Source organism: Salmo salar, chromosome 02 (assembly GCF_965601325.2).
Source record: "Salmo salar chromosome 02, fSalSal1, whole genome shotgun sequence".
In the NCBI taxonomy this organism is placed as follows: domain Eukaryota; kingdom Metazoa; phylum Chordata; class Actinopteri; order Salmoniformes; family Salmonidae; genus Salmo; species Salmo salar.
The window spans coordinates 99,457,501-99,474,126 of record NC_138292.1 but is presented as its reverse complement, the minus strand read 5'-3'; the positions used below and the strand labels follow the sequence as shown (position 1 = coordinate 99,474,126).

The following is a 16,626-nucleotide window of genomic DNA, read 5'->3' as shown; positions in this document are numbered from 1 at the left end:
AGGGAGGGGAGGAGAGAGGGTGAGAGGGAGAGGAGGAGAGAGGGCGAGAGAGAGAGGAGGAGACAGTGGAGGGGAGGGAGATGAGGAGAGGAGAGAGGGTGAGAGGGAGAGGAGGAAAGAGGGCGAGAGAGAGAGGAGGAGACAGTGGAGGGGAGGGAGATGAGGAGAGGAGAGAGGGTGAGAGGGAGAGGAGGAGAGAGGGTATAGAGGGAGAGGAGGAGAGAGGGTGAGGGAGAGGAGGAGAGGGGGTGAGAGGGAGAGGTGGAGAGAGGGTGGAGGGGAGTGAGATGAGGGGAGGAGAGAGGGTATAGAGGGAGGGGAGGAGAGAGGGTGAGAGGGAGAGGAGGAGAGAGGGTGAGAGGGAGAGGAGGAGAGTGGGCGAGAGAGAGAGGAGGAGACAGTGGAGGGGAGGGAGATGAGGAGAGGAGAGAGGGTGAGAGGGAGAGGAGGAGAGAGGGTATAGAGGGAGAGGAGGAGAGAGGGTGAGAGGGAGAGGAGGAGAGGGGGTGAGAGGGAGAGGTGGAGAGAGGGTGGAGGGGAGTGAGATGAGGGGAGGAGAGAGGGTATAGAGGGAGGGGAGGAGAGAGGGTGAGAGGGAAAGGAGGAGAGAGTGGAGTTGAGGAAGATGAGAAGAGGAGAGAGGGTGAGAGGGAGATGAGGAGAGAGGGTATAGAAGGAGAGGAGGAGAGTGGGCATAGAGGGAGGGGAGGAGAGAGGGTATAGAGGGAGGGAAGGAGAGGAGAGAGGGTGAGAGGGTGAGGAGGAGAGAGTGGAGGGGAGGGAGATGAGGAGAGAGGGTATAGAGGGAGAGGAGGAGAGAGTGGAGGGGAGGGAGATAAGGGGGAGGAGAGAGGGTATAGAGGGAGAGGAGTGAGAGTGGAGGGGAGGGAGATGAGAAGAGGAGAGAGGGTGAGAGGGAGAGGAGGAGAGAGGGTGAGAGGGAGAGGTGGAGAGAGGGTGAGAGGGAGGGAGATGAGGAGAGGAGAGAGGGTGAGAGGGAGGGAGATGAGGAGAGAAGAGAGGGTGAGAGGGGGAGGAGGAGAGAGGGTGAGAGGGAGGAAGATGAGGAGAGGAGAGAGGGAGAGAGGGAGGGGAGGAGAGAGGGTGAGAGGGAGAGGAGGAGAGAGGGTGAGAGGGAGAGGAGGCGAGAGTGTGAGAGGGAGGAAGATGAGGAGAGGAGAGAGGGAGAGAGGGAGGGAGATGAGGAGAGAGGGTGAGAGGGAGAGGAGGAGAGAGTGGAGGGGAGGGAGATGAGGAGAGGAGTGGGTGAGAGGGTGAGAAGGAGAGAGTGGAGGGGAGGGAGATGAGGAGGGGAAAGAGGGTGAGAGGGAGAGGAGGAGAGAGGGTGAGAGGGAGAGGAGGAGAGAGGGTGAGAGGGAGAGGAGGAGAGAGGGTGAGAGGGAGAGCTGGAGAGAGGGTGAGAGGGAGAGGAGGAGAGAGGGTGAGAGGGAGGGAGTTGAGGAGAGGGTGACAGGGAGGGAGATGAGGAGAGGAGAGAGGGTGAGAGGGAGAGGAGGAGAGAGTGGAGGGGAGGGAGATGAGGAGAGGAGAGAGGGTATAGAGTGAGAGGAGGAGAGACAGTGGAGGGGAGGAGAGGGGGTGAGAGGGAGAGGTGGAGAGAGGGTGGAGGGGAGTGAGATGAGGGGAGGAGAGAGGGTATAGAGGGAGGGGAGGAGAGAGGGTGAGAGGGAGAGAGTGAAGGGGAGGGAGATGAGGAGAGGAGAGAGGGTGAGAGGGAGAGGAGGAGAGTGGAGGGGAGGGAGATGAGGCGAGAGTGGAGGGGAGGGAGATGAGGAGAGGAGAGAGGGTATAGAGTGAGAGGAGGAGAGACAGTGGAGGGGAGGAGAGGGGGTGAGAGGGAGAGGTGGAGAGAGGGTGGAGGGGAGTGAGATGAGGGGAGGAGAGAGGGTATAGAGGGAGGGGAGGAGAGAGGGTGAGAGGGAGAGGAGGAGAGAGTGGAGTTGAGGAAGATGAGGAGAGAGGGTGAGAGGGAGAGGAGGAGAGAGGGTATAGAGGGAGAGGAGGAGAGTGGGTATAGAGGGAGGGGAGGAGAGGAGAGAGGGTGAGGAGGAGAGAGTGGAGGGGAGGGAGATGAGGAGAGGAGAGAGGGTATAGAGAGGGGAGATGAGGAGAGAGGGTGAGAGGGAGAGGAGGAGAGAGTGGAGGGGAGGGAGATGAGGAGAGGAGAGAGGGTATAGAGGGGGGGAGATGAGGAGAGGAGAGAGGGTGAGAGGGAGAGGAGTGAGAGTGGAGGGGAGGGAGATGAGGAGAGAGGGTGAGAGGGAGAGGAGGAGAGACAGTGGAGGGGAGGGAGATGAGGAGGGGAGAGAGGGTGAGAGGGAGAGGAGGAGAGAGGGTGAGAGGGAGAGGTGGAGAGAGGGTGAGAGGGAGGGAGATGAGAGGGTGAGAGGGACTGAGATGAGGAGAGGAGAGAGGGTGAGAGGGAGAGGAGGAGAGAGGGTGAGAGGGAGGGGAGGAGAGAGTGTGGAGGGGAGTGAGATGAGGGGAGGAGAGAGGGTAGAGAGGGAGAGGAGGAGAGAGGGTGAGAGGGAGGGGAGGAGAGAGGGTGGAGGGGAGTGAGATGAGGGGAGGAGAGAGGGTATAGAGGGAGAGGAGGAGAGAGGGTGAGAGGGAGAGGAGGAAAGAGGGTGAGAGGGAGAGGAGGAGAGAGGGTGAGAGGGAGGGAGATGAGGAGAGGAGAGAGGGTGAGAGGGCGGGAGATGAGGAGAGGAGAGAGTGGAGGGGAGGGAGATGAGGAGAGGAGAGAGGGTGAGAGGGAGAGGAGGAGAGAGGGTGAGAGGGAGAGGAGGAGAGAGGGTCAGAGGGAGAGGAGGAGAGGAGAGAGGGTGAGAGGGAGAGGAGGAGAGGAGAGAGGGTGAGAGGGGGAGGGAGATGAGGAGAGAGGGTGAGAGGGTGGGAGATGAGGAGAGGAGAGAGGGTGAGAGGGAGAGGAGGAGAGGGGGTGGGAGGGTGAGGAGGAGAGAGTGGAGGGGAGGGAGATGAGGAGAGAGGGTGAGAGGGAGAGGTGGAGAGAGTGGAGGGGAGGGAGATGAGGAGAGGAGAGAGGGTATAGAGGGAGAGGAGGAGAGTGGGTGGGAGGGTGAGGAGGAGAGAGTGGAGGGGAGGGAGATGAGGAGAGGAGAGAGGGTGAGAGGGAGAGGTGGAGAGAGTGGAGGGGAGGGAGATGAGGAGAGGAGAGAGGGTATAGAGGGAGAGGAGGAGAGAGTGGAGAGAGCACTCTCTCTTCTGTTCCATAATTCTCATGAATTAAAGAGTGAGGAGGAGAGGAGAGGAGAGGAGAGGAGAGGAGAGGAGAGGAGAGGAGAGGAGAGGAGAGGAGAGGAGAGGAGAGGAGAGAATGGAGGGAATAAAGATGGAGGAAATAGAGTGGAAAACATGACCAGGGCTAAGTGCTCACACTCTCTCTCAGAGCTGACTGTGTGTGTGTGTGTGTGTGTGTGTGTGTGTGTGTGTGTGTGTGTGTGTGTGTGTGTGTGTGTGTGTGTGTGTGTGTGTGTGTGTGTGTGTGTGTGTGTGTGTGTGTGTGGGTGTTCGTGTGGGTGTTTGTGTGTGTGTGTGTGTGTGTCAGCTGACCAAGATGGCATAACAGTAGGAATTCTGTTTTTGTCCCGTCCCGTCCACAGTCGTGGCCAAAAGTCAATTGATGGCAATTTGCATGAACTCCAGAATGTTATGAAGAGTGATCAGATGAATTGCAATTAATTGCAAAGTCCCTCTTTGCCATGCAAATGAACTGAATCCCAAAAAAACATTTCCACTGCATTTCAGCCCTGCCACAAAAGGACCAGCTGACATCATGTCAGTGATTCTCTCGTTAACACAGGTGTGAGTGTTGACGAGGACAAGGCTGGAGAGCACTCTGTCATGCTGATTGAGTTCGAATAACAGACTGGAAGCTTCAAAAGGAGGGTGGTGCTTGGAATCATTGTTCTTCCTCTGTCAACCATGGTTACCTGCAAGGAAACATGTGCCGTCATCATTGCTTTGCACAAAAAGGGCTTCACAGGCAAGTATATTGCTGCCAGTAAGATTGCACCTAAATCAACCATTTATTGGATCATCAAGAACTTCAAGGAGAGCGGTTCAATTGTTGTGAAGAAGGCTTCAGGGCGCCCAAGAAAGTCAAGCAAGCGCCGGGACCGTCTCCTAAAGTTGATTCAGCTGCAGGATCGGGGCACCCCCAGTACAGGGCTTGCTCAGGAATGGCAGCAGGCAGGTGTGAGTGCATCTGCACACACAGTGAGGCGAAGAGGATGGCCTGGTGTCAAGAAGGGCAGCAAAGAAGCCACTTCTCTCCAGAAAAAAGGTACAGGGATTGGACTGCTGAGGACTGGGGTAAAGTAATTTTCTCTGATGAATCGACTTTCCGATTGTTTGGGGCATCCGGAAAAAAGCTTGTCCGGAGAAGACAAGGTGAGCGTTACCATCAGTCCTGTGTCATGCCAACAGTAAAGCATCCTGAGACCATTCATGTGTGGGGTTGCCTCTCAGCCAAGGGAGTGGGCTCACTCACAATTTTGCCTAAGAACACAGCCATGAATAAAGAATGGTACCAACACATCCTCCGAGAGCAACTTCTCCCAACCATCCAGGAACAGTTTGGGGACGAACAATGCCTTTTCCAGCATGATGGAGCACCTTGCCATAAGGCAAAAGTGATAACTAAGTAGCTCGGGGAACAAACATCGATATTTTGGGTCCATGGCCAGGAAACTCCCCAGACCTTAATCCCATTGAGAACTTGTGGTCAATCCTCAAGAGGCGGGTGGACAAACAAAAACCCACATATTCTGACAAACTCCAAGCATTGATTATGCAAGAATGGGCTGCCATCAGTCAGGATGTGGCCCAGAAGTTAATTGACAGCATGTCAGGGTGGATTGCAGAGGTCTTGAAAAAGAAGGGTCAACACTGCTAATATTGACTCTTTGCATCAACTTCATGTAATTGTCAATAAAAGCCTTTGACACTTATGAAATGCTTATAATTATACTTCAGTATTCCATAGTGATATCTGACAAAAATATCTAGGAAGCAAACTTAGTGAAAATTAATATTTGTGTAATTCTCAAAACTTTTGGGCACGACTGTATATATTGTTTTCTTCGTATATATTTTGTATATATTTTTAATCTCAATTTCCATCTACGGACTGAAAATACTCTCCTGCAACCCGCCTCACCCGATGTGGTGCGGATCTGCTATTTTTATACTTCAGAACCGGAACCCCCATCAGCAGCTAGCATGCTAACTAGCTACTAGCTAGTAGTCAGTTAGCCACTGCTAACGGTCCTCACCGTTAACTCAGTTAGCCTCAGCCAGGTCAATTCCTGCCAGTCTGCAAAGCGCAATATCAACCCGGAGCATACCGGACTGCTTTTTCTCTAACACATCTCCCGGATTCCTACAACAAGCTCTGAAACTTTACACCGGATCATCGCAGCTAGCTAGCTGCTATCCGAGTGGCTACTCCTGGCTAACGTCTCTGTCGCAAAACAAGCACCGGTTAGCCTGGAGCTAGCCTCGAGCTAGGTCCATTTCCCGGCTAGCCGAAGAGGTCCATCAGGCAATTCTTGGGCTACAATATCTCTTTGCCAATTGGCCTGGACCCTTTACTGTCGACACGGAGCCCCGCCGATCCATCACGACTGGTCTGTCGACGTAATCGCCCGAGGTGGTTTCAACAGGATCTTCTGTTGAGACGTCCACAGAGGCCCATCTGCTAGCCATGGCCCGCTAGCTGTCTGAACAGCTGTGTCTCCAGCTAGCCTTGGCCTGCTAGCTGTCTGAATAGCTGTGTCTCCAGCTAGCCCAGGCCTGCTAGCTGTCTGAATAGCTGTGTCTCCAGCTAGCCTAGCGTAGTAGCTGTCTGAATAGCTGTGCTCCAGCTAGCGTAGCGTAGTAGCTGTCTGAATCGCTGTGTCTCCAGCTAGCCTAGCGTAGTAGCTGTCTGAATCGCTGTGTCTCCAGCTAGCCCAGGCCTGCTAGCTGTCTGAATAGCTGTGTCTCCAGCTAGCCTAGCGTAGTAGCTGTCTGAATAGCTGTCTCCAGCTAGCGTAGCGTAGTAGCTGTCTGAATCGCTGTGTCTCCAGCTAGCCTAGCGTAGCAGCTGTCTGAATCGCTGTGTCTCCAGCTAGCCCTGGCCCGCTAGCTGTCTGAATAGCTGTGTCTCCAGCTAGCCTAGCGTAGTAGCTGTCTGAATCGCTGTGTCTCCAGCTAGCCCTGGCCCGCTAGCTGTCTGAATAGCTGTGTCTCCAGCTAGCCCTGGCCCGCTAGCTGTCTGAATAGCTGTGTCTCCAGCTAGCCTAGCGTAGTAGCTGTCTGAATAGCTGTGTCTCCAGCTAGCCTAGCGTAGTAGCTGTCTGAATCGCTGTGTCTCAAGCTAGCCTAGCGTAGCAGCTGTCTGAATCACTGTGTCTCCAGCTAGCCCTGGCCCGCTAGCTGTCTGAATAGCTGTGTCTCCAGCTAGCCTAGCGTAGTAGCTGTCTGAATAGCTGTCTCCAGCTAGCCTAGCGTAGTAGCTGTCTGAATCGCTTTGTCTCCAGCTAGCCTAGCATAGTAGCTGTCTGAATAACTGTGTTTCCAGCTAGCCTAGCGTAGTAGCTGTCTGAATAGCTGTGTCTCCAGCTAGCCTAGCGTAGTAGCTGTCTGAATAGCTGTGTCTCCAGCTAGCCTGGCCTAGTAGCTGTCTGAATCGCTGTGTCTCCAGCTAGCCTAGCGTAGTAGCTGTCTGAATAGCTGTGTCTCCAGCTAGCCTAGCGTAGTAGCTGTCTGAATCGCTGTGTCTCCAGCTAGCCCTGGCCCGCTAGCTGTCTGAATAGCTGTGTCTCCAGCTAGCCCTGGCCCGCTAGCTGTCTGAATAGCTGTGTCTCCAGCTAGCCTAGCGTAGTAGCTGTCTGAATAGCTGTGTCTCCAGCTAGCCTAGCGTAGTAGCTGTCTGAATCGCTGTGTCTCAAGCTAGCCTAGCGTAGCAGCTGTCTGAATCACTGTGTCTCCAGCTAGCCCTGGCCCGCTAGCTGTCTGAATAGCTGTGTCTCCAGCTAGCCTAGCGTAGTAGCTGTCTGAATAGCTGTGTCTCCAGCTAGCCTAGCGTAGTAGCTGTCTGAATCGCTGTGTCTCCAGCTAGCCTAGCGTAGTAGCTGTCTGAATCACTGTGTCTCCAGCTAGCCCTGGCCCGCTAGCTGTCTGAATAGCTGTGTCTCCAGCTAGCCTAGCGTAGTAGCTGTCTGAATCAGCTGTGTCTCCAGCTAGCCTAGCGTAGTAGCTGTCTGAATCGCTGTGTCTCCAGCTAGCCTAGCGTAGTAGCTGTCTGAATCACTGTGTCTCCAGCTAGCCTAGCGTAGTAGCTGTCTGAATCGCTGTGTCTCCAGCTAGCCCTGGCCCGCTAGCTGTCTGAATCGCTGTGTCTCCAGCTAGCCCTGGCCCGCTAGCTGTCTGAATCGCTGTGTCTCCAGCTTGCCCTGGCCCGCTAGCTGTCTGGAACACTGTGTCTCCAGCTAGCCTAGCGTAGTAGCTGTCTGAATCGCTGTGTCTCCAGCTAGCCTAGCGTAGTAGGTGTCTGAATAGCTGTGTCTCCAGCTAGCCCCGGCCCGCTAGCTGTCTGAATCGCTGTGTCTCCAGCTTGCCCTGGCCCGCTAGCTGTCTGAATCACTGTGTCTCCAGCTAGCCTAGCGTAGTAGCTGTCTTAATCACTGTGTCTCCAGCTAGCCTAGCGTAGTAGCTGTCTGAATCGCTGTGTCTCCAGCTAGCCTAGCGTAGTAGCTGTCTGAATCGCTGTGTCTCCAGCTAGCCTAGCGTAGTAGCTGTCTGAATCGCTGTGTCTCCAGCAAGCCTAGCGTAGTAGCTGTCTGAATCGCTGTGTCTCCAGCTAGCCCCGGCCCGCTAGCTGTCTGAATCGCTGTATCTCCAGCTAGTCCCGGCCCGCTAGCTGTCTGAATCGCTGTGTCTCCAGCTAGCCCTGGCCCGCTAGCTGTCTGAATCGCTGTGTCTCCAGCTAGCCTAGCAGTGTAGCTGTATGAATAGCTGTGTCTCCAGCTAGCCTAGCGTAGTAGCTGTCTGAATCACTGTGTCTCCAGCTATCCCTGGCCCGCTAGCTGTCTGAATCACTGTGTCTCCAGCTAGCCTGGCGTAGTAGCTGTCTGAATAACTGTGTCCCCAGCTAGCCCTGGCCCGCTAGCTTTCTGAATCGCTGTGTCTCCAGCTAGCCTAGCGTAGTAGCTGTCTGAATCACTGTGTCTCCAGCTAGCCTAGCGTAGTAGCTGTCTGAATCGCTGTGTCTCCAGCTAGCCTAGCGTAGTAGCTGTCTGAATCGCTGTGTCTCCAGCTAGCCTAGCGTAGTAGCTGTCTGAATCGCTGTGTCTCCAGCTAGCCTAGCGTAGTAGCTGTCTGAATCGCTGTGTCTCCAGCTAGCCCCGGCCCGCTAGCTGTCTGAATCGCTGTATCTCCAGCTAGCCCTGGCCTGCTAGCTGTCTGAATAGCTGTGTCTCCAGCTAGCCTAGCGTAGTAGCTGTCTGAATAGCTGTCTCCAGCTAGCCTAGCGTAGTAGCTGTCTGAATCGCTGTGTCTCCAGCTAGCCTAGCGTAGTAGCTGTCTGAATCGCTGTGTCTCCAGCTAGCCTAGCGTAGTAGCTGTCTGAATCGCTGTGTCTCCAGCTAGCCCCGGCCCGCTAGCTGTCTGAATCGCTGTATCTCCAGCTAGCCCTGGCCTGCTAGCTGTCTGAATAGCTGTGTCTCCAGCTAGCCTAGCGTAGTAGCTGTCTGAATAGCTGTCTCCAGCTAGCCTAGCGTAGTAGCTGTCTGAATCGCTGTGTCTCCAGCTAGCCTAGCGTAGTAGCTGTCTGAATCGCTGTGTCTCCAGCTAGCCCTGGCCCGCTAGCTGTCTGAATAGTTGTGTCTCCAGCTAGCCTAGCGTAGTAGCTGTCTGAATCGCTGTGTCTCCAGCTAGCCCTGGCCCGCTAGCTGTCTGAATAGCTGTGTCTCCAGCTAGCCCTGGCCCGCTAGCTGTCTGAATAGCTGTGTCTCCAGCTAGCCTAGCGTAGTAGCTGTCTGAATAGCTGTGTCTCCAGCTAGCCCTGGCCCGCTAGCTGTCTGAATAGCTGTGTCTCCAGCTAGCCTAGCGTAGTAGCTGTCTGAATCGCTGTGTCCCCAGCTAGCCCTGGCCCGCTAGCTGTCTGAATAGCTGTGTCTCCAGCTAGCCCTGGCCCGCTAGCTGTCTGAATAGCTGTGTCTCCAGCTAGCCTAGCGTAGTAGCTGTCTGAATAGCTGTGTCTCCAGCTAGCCTAGCGTAGTAGCTGTCTGAATCGCTGTGTCTCAAGCTAGCCTAGCGTAGCAGCTGTCTGAATCACTGTGTCTCCAGCTAGCCCTGGCCCGCTAGCTGTCTGAATAGCTGTGTCTCCAGCTAGCCTAGCGTAGTAGCTGTCTGAATAGCTGTCTCCAGCTAGCCTAGCGTAGTAGCTGTCTGAATCGCTTTGTCTCCAGCTAGCCTAGCATAGTAGCTGTCTGAATAACTGTGTTTCCAGCTAGCCTAGCGTAGTAGCTGTCTGAATCGCTGTGTCTCCAGCTAGCCCTGGCCCGCTAGCTGTCTGAATAGCTGTGTCTCCAGCTAGCCCTGGCCCGCTAGCTGTCTGAATAGCTGTCTCTCCAGCTAGCCTAGCGTAGTAGCTGTCTGAATAGCTGTGTCTCCAGCTAGCCTAGCGGAGTAGCTGTCTGAATCGCTGTGTCTCAAGCTAGCCTAGCGTAGCAGCTGTCTGAATCACTGTGTATCCAGCTAGCCCTGGCCCGCTAGCTGTCTGAATAGCTGTGTCTCCAGCTAGCCTAGCGTAGTAGCTGTCTGAATAGCTGTCTCCAGCTAGCCTAGCGTAGTAGCTGTCTGAATCGCTTTGTCTCCAGCTAGCCTAGCATAGTAGCTGTCTGAATAACTGTGTTTCCAGCTAGCCTAGCATAGTAGCTGTCTGAATAGCTGTCTCCAGCTAGCCTAGCTTAGTAACTGTCTGAAAAGCTGTGTCTCCAGCTAGCCTAGCATAGTAGCTGTCTGAATCACTGTGTCTCCAGCTACCCTAGCGTAGTAGCTGGCTGAATAGCTGTGTCTCCAGCTAGCCTGGCGTAGTAGCTGTCTGAATCACTGTGTCTCCAGCTAGCCTAGCGTAGTAGCTGTCTGAATCGCTGTGTCTCCAGCTAGCCTAGCGTAGTAGCTGTCTGAATCGCTGTGTCTCCAGCTAGCCCTGGCCCGCTAGCTGTCTGAATCGCTGTGTCTCCAGCTAGCCTAGCGTAGTAGCTGTCTGATTAGCTGTGTCTCCAGCTAGCCTAGCGTAGTAGCTGTCTGAATAACTGTGTTTCCAGCTAGCCTAGCATAGTAGCTGTCTGAATATCTGTGTCTCCAGCTAGCCTAGCATAGTAGGTGTCTGAATAGCTGTGTCTCCAGCTAGCCCCGGCCCGCTAGCTGTCTGAATCGCTGTGTCTCCAGCTTGCCCTGGCCCGCTAGCTGTCTGAATCACTGTGTCTCCAGCTAGCCTGGCGTAGTAGCTGTCTGAATAACTGTGTCCCCAGCTAGCCCTGGCCCGCTAGCTGTCTGAATCGCTGTGTCTCCAGCTAGCCTAGCGTAGTAGCTGTCTGAATCACTGTGTCTCCAGCTAGCCTAGCGTAGTAGCTGTCTGAATCGCTGTGTCTCCAGCTAGCCTAGCGTAGTAGCTGTCTGAATCGCTGTGTCTCCAGCTAGCCTAGCGTAGTAGCTGTCTGAATCGCTGTGTCTCCAGCTAGCCTAGCGTAGTAGCTGTCATAATCGCTGTGTCTCCAGCTAGCCCCGGCCCGCTAGCTGTCTGAATCGCTGTATCTCCAGCTAGTCCCGGCCCGCTAGCTGTCTGAATCGCTGTGTCTCCAGCTAGCCCTAGCCCGCTAGCTGTCTGAATCGCTGTGTCTCCAGCTAGCCTAGCATTGTAGCTGTATGAATAGCTGTGTCTCCAGCTAGCCTAGCGTAGTAGCTGTCTGAATCGCTGTGTCTCCAGCTAGCCTAGCGTAGTAGCTGTCTGAATCGCTGTGTCTCCAGCTAGCCTAGCGTAGTAGCTGTCTAAATCGCTGTGTCTCCAGCTAGCCCCGGCCCGCTAGCTGTCTGAATCGCTGTGTCTCCAGCTAGCCCGGCCCGCTAGCTGTCTGAATCGCTGTGTCTCCAGCTAGCCCTGGCCCGCTAGCTGTCTGAATCGCTGTGTCTCCAGCTAGCCTAGCAGTGTAGCTGTATGAATAGCTGTGTCTCCAGCTAGCCTAGCGTAGTAGCTGTCTGAATCGCTGTGTCTCCAGCTATCCCTGGCCCGCTAGCTGTCTGAATAGCTGTGTCTCCAGCTAGCCCTGGCCCGTTAGCTGTCTGAATCGCTGTGTCTCCAGCTAGCCTAGCGAAGTAGCTGTCTGAATAGCTGTGTCTCCAGCTAGCCTAGCGTAGTAGCTGTCTGAATCGCTGTGTCTCCAGCTAGCCTAGCGTAGTAGCTGTCTGAATCGCTGTGTCTCCAGCTAGCCCTGGCCCGCTAGCTGTCTGAATCGCTGTGTCTCCAGCTAGCCTAGCGTAGTAGCTGTCTGAATAGCTGTGTCTCCAGCTAGCCTAGCGTAGTAGCTGTCTGAATAACTGTGTCTCCAGCTAGCCTAGCGTAGTAGCTGTCTGAATAGCTGTGTCTCCAGCTAGCCTAGCATAGTAGGTGTCTGAATAGCTGTGTCTCCAGCTAGCCCCGGCCCGCTAGCTGTCTGAATCGCTGTGTCTCCAGCTTGCCCTGGCCCGCTAGCTGTCTGAATCACTGTGTCTCCAGCTAGCCTGGCGTAGTAGCTGTCTGAATAACTGTGTCCCCAGCTAGCCCTGGCCCGCTAGCTGTCTGAATCGCTGTGTCTCCAGCTAGCCTAGCGTAGTAGCTGTCTGAATCACTGTGTCTCCAGCTAGCCTAGCGTAGTAGCTGTCTGAATCGCTGTGTCTCCAGCTAGCCTAGCGTAGTAGCTGTCTGAATCGCTGTGTCTCCAGCTAGCCTAGCGTAGTAGCTGTCTGAATCGCTGTGTCTCCAGCTAGCCTAGCGTAGTAGCTGTCATAATCGCTGTGTCTCCAGCTAGCCCCGGCCCGCTAGCTGTCTGAATCGCTGTATCTCCAGCTAGTCCCGGCCCGCTAGCTGTCTGAATCGCTGTGTCTCCAGCTAGCCCTAGCCCGCTAGCTGTCTGAATCGCTGTGTCTCCAGCTAGCCTAGCATTGTAGCTGTATGAATAGCTGTGTCTCCAGCTAGCCTAGCGTAGTAGCTGTCTGAATCGCTGTGTCTCCAGCTAGCCTAGCGTAGTAGCTGTCTGAATCGCTGTGTCTCCAGCTAGCCTAGCGTAGTAGCTGTCTAAATCGCTGTGTCTCCAGCTAGCCCCGGCCCGCTAGCTGTCTGAATCGCTGTATCTCCAGCTAGTCCCTGGCCCGCTAGCTGTCTGAATCGCTGTGTCTCCAGCTAGCCCTGGCCCGCTAGCTGTCTGAATCGCTGTGTCTCCAGCTAGCCTAGCAGTGTAGCTGTATGAATAGCTGTGTCTCCAGCTAGCCTAGCGTAGTAGCTGTCTGAATCGCTGTGTCTCCAGCTAGCCCTGGCCCGCTAGCTGTCTGAATAGCTGTGTCTCCAGCTAGCCCTGGCCCGTTAGCTGTCTGAATCGCTGTGTCTCCAGCTAGCCTAGCGTAGTAGCTGTCTGAATAGCTGTGTCTCCAGCTAGCCTAGCGTAGTAGCTGTCTGAATCGCTGTGTCTCCAGCTAGCCTAGCGTAGTAGCTGTCTGAATAGCTGTGTCTCCAGCTAGCCTAGCGTAGTAGCTGTCTGAATAGCTGTGTCTCCAGCTAGCCTAGCGTAGTAGCTGTCTGAATAGCTGTGTCTCCAGCTAGCCTAGCGTAGTAGCTGTCTGAATAGCTGTGCTCCAGCTAGCCCTGAGCGCCTAGCTAGCTGTCTGAATCGCTGTGTCTCCAGCTAGCCTAGCGTAGTAGCTGTCTGAATCGCTGTGTCTCCAGCTAGCCCTGGCGCAGCTAGCTGTCTGAATAGCTGTGTCTCCAGCTAGCCTAGCGTAGTAGCTGTCTGAATAGCTGTGTCTCCAGCTAGCCTAGCGTAGTAGCTGTCTGAATAGCTGTCTCCAGCTAGCCTAGCGTAGTAGCTGTCTGAATCGCTGTGTCTCCAGCTAGCCTAGCGCAGTAGCTGTCTGAATAACTGTGTCTCCAGCTAGCCCTGGCCCGCTAGCTGTCTGAATCGCTGTGTCTCCAGCTAGCCTAGCGTAGTAGCTGTCTGAATAGCTGTGTCTCCAGCTAGCCTAGCTTAGTAGCTGTCTGAATCGCTGTGTCTCCAGCTAGCCTAGCGTAGTAGCTGTCTGAATAGCTGTGTCTCCAGCTAGCCTAGCGTAGTAGCTGTCTGAATAGCTGTGTCTCCAGCTAGCCTAGCGTAGTAGCTGTCTGAATAGCTGTGTCTCCAGCTAGCCTAGCGTAGTAGCTGTCTGAAAAGCTGTGTCTCCAGCTAGCCTAGCGTAGTAGCTGTCTGAATCATTGTGTCTCCAGCTACCTTAGCGTAGTAGCTGTCTGAATAGCTGTGTCTCCAGCTAGCCTAGCGTAGTAGCTGTCTGAATCGCTGTGTCTCCAGCTAGCCTAGCGTAGTAGCTGTCTGAAAAGCTGTGTCTCCAGCTAGCCTAGCGTAGTAGCTGTCTGAATCACTGTGTCTCCAGCTAGCCTAGCGTAGTAGCTGTCTGAATCACTGTGTCTCCAGCTAGCCTAGCGTAGTAGCTGTCTGAATCGCTGTGTCTCCAGCTAGCCTAGCGTAGTAGCTGTCTGAATAGCTGTGTCTCCAGCTAGCCTAGCGTAGTAGCTGTCTGAATAGCTGTGTCTCCAGCTAGCCTAGCGTAGTAGCTGTCTGAATCGCTGTGTCTCCAGCTAGCCCTGGCCCGCTAGCTGTCTGAATCGCTGTGTCTCCAGCTAGCCTAGCGTAGTAGCTGTCTGAATAACTGTGTCTCCAGCTAGCCCTGGCCCGCTAGCTGTCTGAATCGCTGTGTCTCCAGCTAGCCTAGCGTAGTAGCTGTCTGAATAGCTGTGTCTCCAGCTAGCCTAGCGTAGTAGCTGTCTGAATAGCTGTGTCTCCAGCTAGCCTAGCGTAGTAGCTGTCTGAATCGCTGTGTCTCCAGCTAGCCTAGCGCAGTAGCTGTCTGAATAACTGTGTCTCCAGCTAGCCCTGGCCCGCTAGCTGTCTGAATCGCTGTGTCTCCAGCTAGCCTAGCGTAGTAGCTGTCTGAATAGCTGTGTCTCCAGCTAGCCTGGCGTAGTAGCTGTCTGAATAACTGTGTCTCCAGCTAGCCCTGTCCCGCTAGCTGTCTGAATAGCTGTGTCTCCAGCTAGCCTGGCGTAGTAGCTGTCTGAATCACTGTGTCTCCAGCTAGCCCTGGCCCGCTAGCTGTCTGAATTGCTGTGTCTCCAGCTAGCCTAGCGTAGTAGCTGTCTTATTAGCTGTGTCTCCAGCTAGCCTAGCGTAGTAGCTGTCTGAATAGCTGTGTCTCCAGCTAGCCTAGCGTAGTAGCTGTCTGAATAACTGTGTTTCCAGCTAGCCTAGCGTAGTAGCTGTCTGAATCGCTGTGTCTCTAGCTAGGCTAGCTGTGTCTCCAGCTAGCCTAGCGTAGTAGCTGTCTGAATAGCTGTGTCTCCCGCTAGCCTAGCGTAGTAGCTGTCTGAATAACTGTGTCTCCAGCTAGCCTAGCGTAGTAGCTGTCTGAATAACTGTGTCTCCAGCTAGCCTAGCGTAGTAGCTGTCTGATTAGCTGTGTCTCCAGCTAGCCTAGCGTAGTAGCTGTCTGAATAGCTGTGTCTCCAGTTAGCCTAGCGTAGTAGCTGTCTGAATAGCTGTCTCCAGCTAGCCTAGCGTAGTAGCTGTCTGAATCGCTGTGTCTCCAGCTAGCCAAGCGTAGTAGCTGTCTGAATCGCTGTGTCTCTAGCTAGGCTAGCTGTGTCTCCAGCTAGCCTAGCGTAGTAGCTGTCTGAATAGCTGTGTCTCCAGCTAGCCTAGCGTAGTAGCTGTCTGAATAACTGTGTCTCCAGCTAGCCTAGCGTAGTAGCTGTCTGAATAGCTGTGTCTCCAGCTGGCCCAGCGTAGTAGCTGTCTGAATAGCTGTGTTTCCAGCTAGCCTAGCATAGAAGCTGTCTGATTAACTGTGTTTCCAGCTAGCCTAACGTAGTAGCTGTCTGAATCGCTGTGTTTCCAGCTAGCCTAGCATAGAAGCTGTCTGAATAACTGTGTTTCCAGCTAGCCTAGCGTAGTAGCACTGCTGAATTGGCTCCCTGACTCATCTATCGCTCCTCACTATGATCACTCTGCTACACATTTCTCTCCCTAATGTCCTCTCCCTAATGTCCTCTCCCTCCCTAATGTCCTCTCCCTAATGTCCTCTCCCTAATGTCAATTTGCCTTGTCTATTGCTGTCCTGGTTAGTGATTATTGTCTTATTTCACTGTAGAGCCTCCAGCCCTGCTCAATATGCCTCAGCTAGGCCTTTTGTTCCATCTCCCACACATGCGGTGACCACACCTGGCTTAACTGGTTCCTCTATAGACAAAACCACTCTCATCGTCATTCAATGCCTGGGTTTACCTCCACTGTATTCACATCCTACCAAACCCTTTGTCTGTACATTATGCCCTGAATCTATTCTCCCACGCCCAGAAACCGGCTCCTTTTATTCTCTGTTCCGAACGCACCAGACGACAGGTTCTTCTAGCCTTTAGCCGTACCTTTATCCTACTCCTCCTCTGGTGATGTAGAGGTTAACCCAGCCCCTGCAGCCTCCTGCACCACTCCCATTCCCCAGGTTCTTCTAGCCTTTAGCCGTACCCTTATCCTACTCCTCCTCTGGTGATGTAGAGGTTAACCCAGCCCCTGCAGCCTCCTGCACCACTCCCATTCCCCAGGTTCTTATAGCCTTTAGCCGTACCCTTATCCTACTCCTCCTCTGGTGATGTAGAGGTGAATCCAGGCCCTGCAGTGCCTAGCTCCACTCCTATTCCCCAGGCGCTCTCATCTGTTGACTTCTGTAACTTTTAAAGCCTTGGTTTCATGCATGTTAACATCAGAAGCCTCCTCCCAAAGTTTGTTTTATTCACTGCTTTAGCACACTCCGCCAACCCTGATGTCCTTGCCGTGTCTGAATCCTGGCTTAGGAAGGCCACCAAAAACCTAGAAATTTCCATCCCTAACTACAACATTTTCCGCCAAGATAGAACTTCTAAAAGGGGTGGAGTTGCAATCTACTGCAGAGTTCTGTCATACTATCCAGATCTGTTCCCAAACAATTCGAGCTTCTACTTTCAAAAATCCCTTTCCAGAAACAAGTCTCTCACCGTTGCCGCTTGTTATAGACCACCTTCAGCCCCCAGCTGTGCCCTGGACACCATATGTGAATTAATTGCCCCCCATCTATCATCAGAGCTCATGCTGCTAGGTGATCTAAACAGGGACATGTTTAACAACCCAACCATCCTACAATCTAAATTAGATGCCCTCAATCTCACCCAAATCATAAAGGAACTTACCAGGTACAACCCTAAATCCGTAACCATGGGCACCCTCTTAGATATCATCCTGACCAACTTGCCCTCTAAATACA

General features: G+C 54.0%; 1 protein-coding gene across 2 annotated transcripts in view; it reads left to right on the top strand.

The window, feature by feature from the left end:
• rgs11 (regulator of G protein signaling 11) overlaps positions 1-16,626 on the top strand; it is a 66,593-nt gene that overhangs the window by 26,481 nt on the left and 23,486 nt on the right. The window lies entirely within an intron of this gene.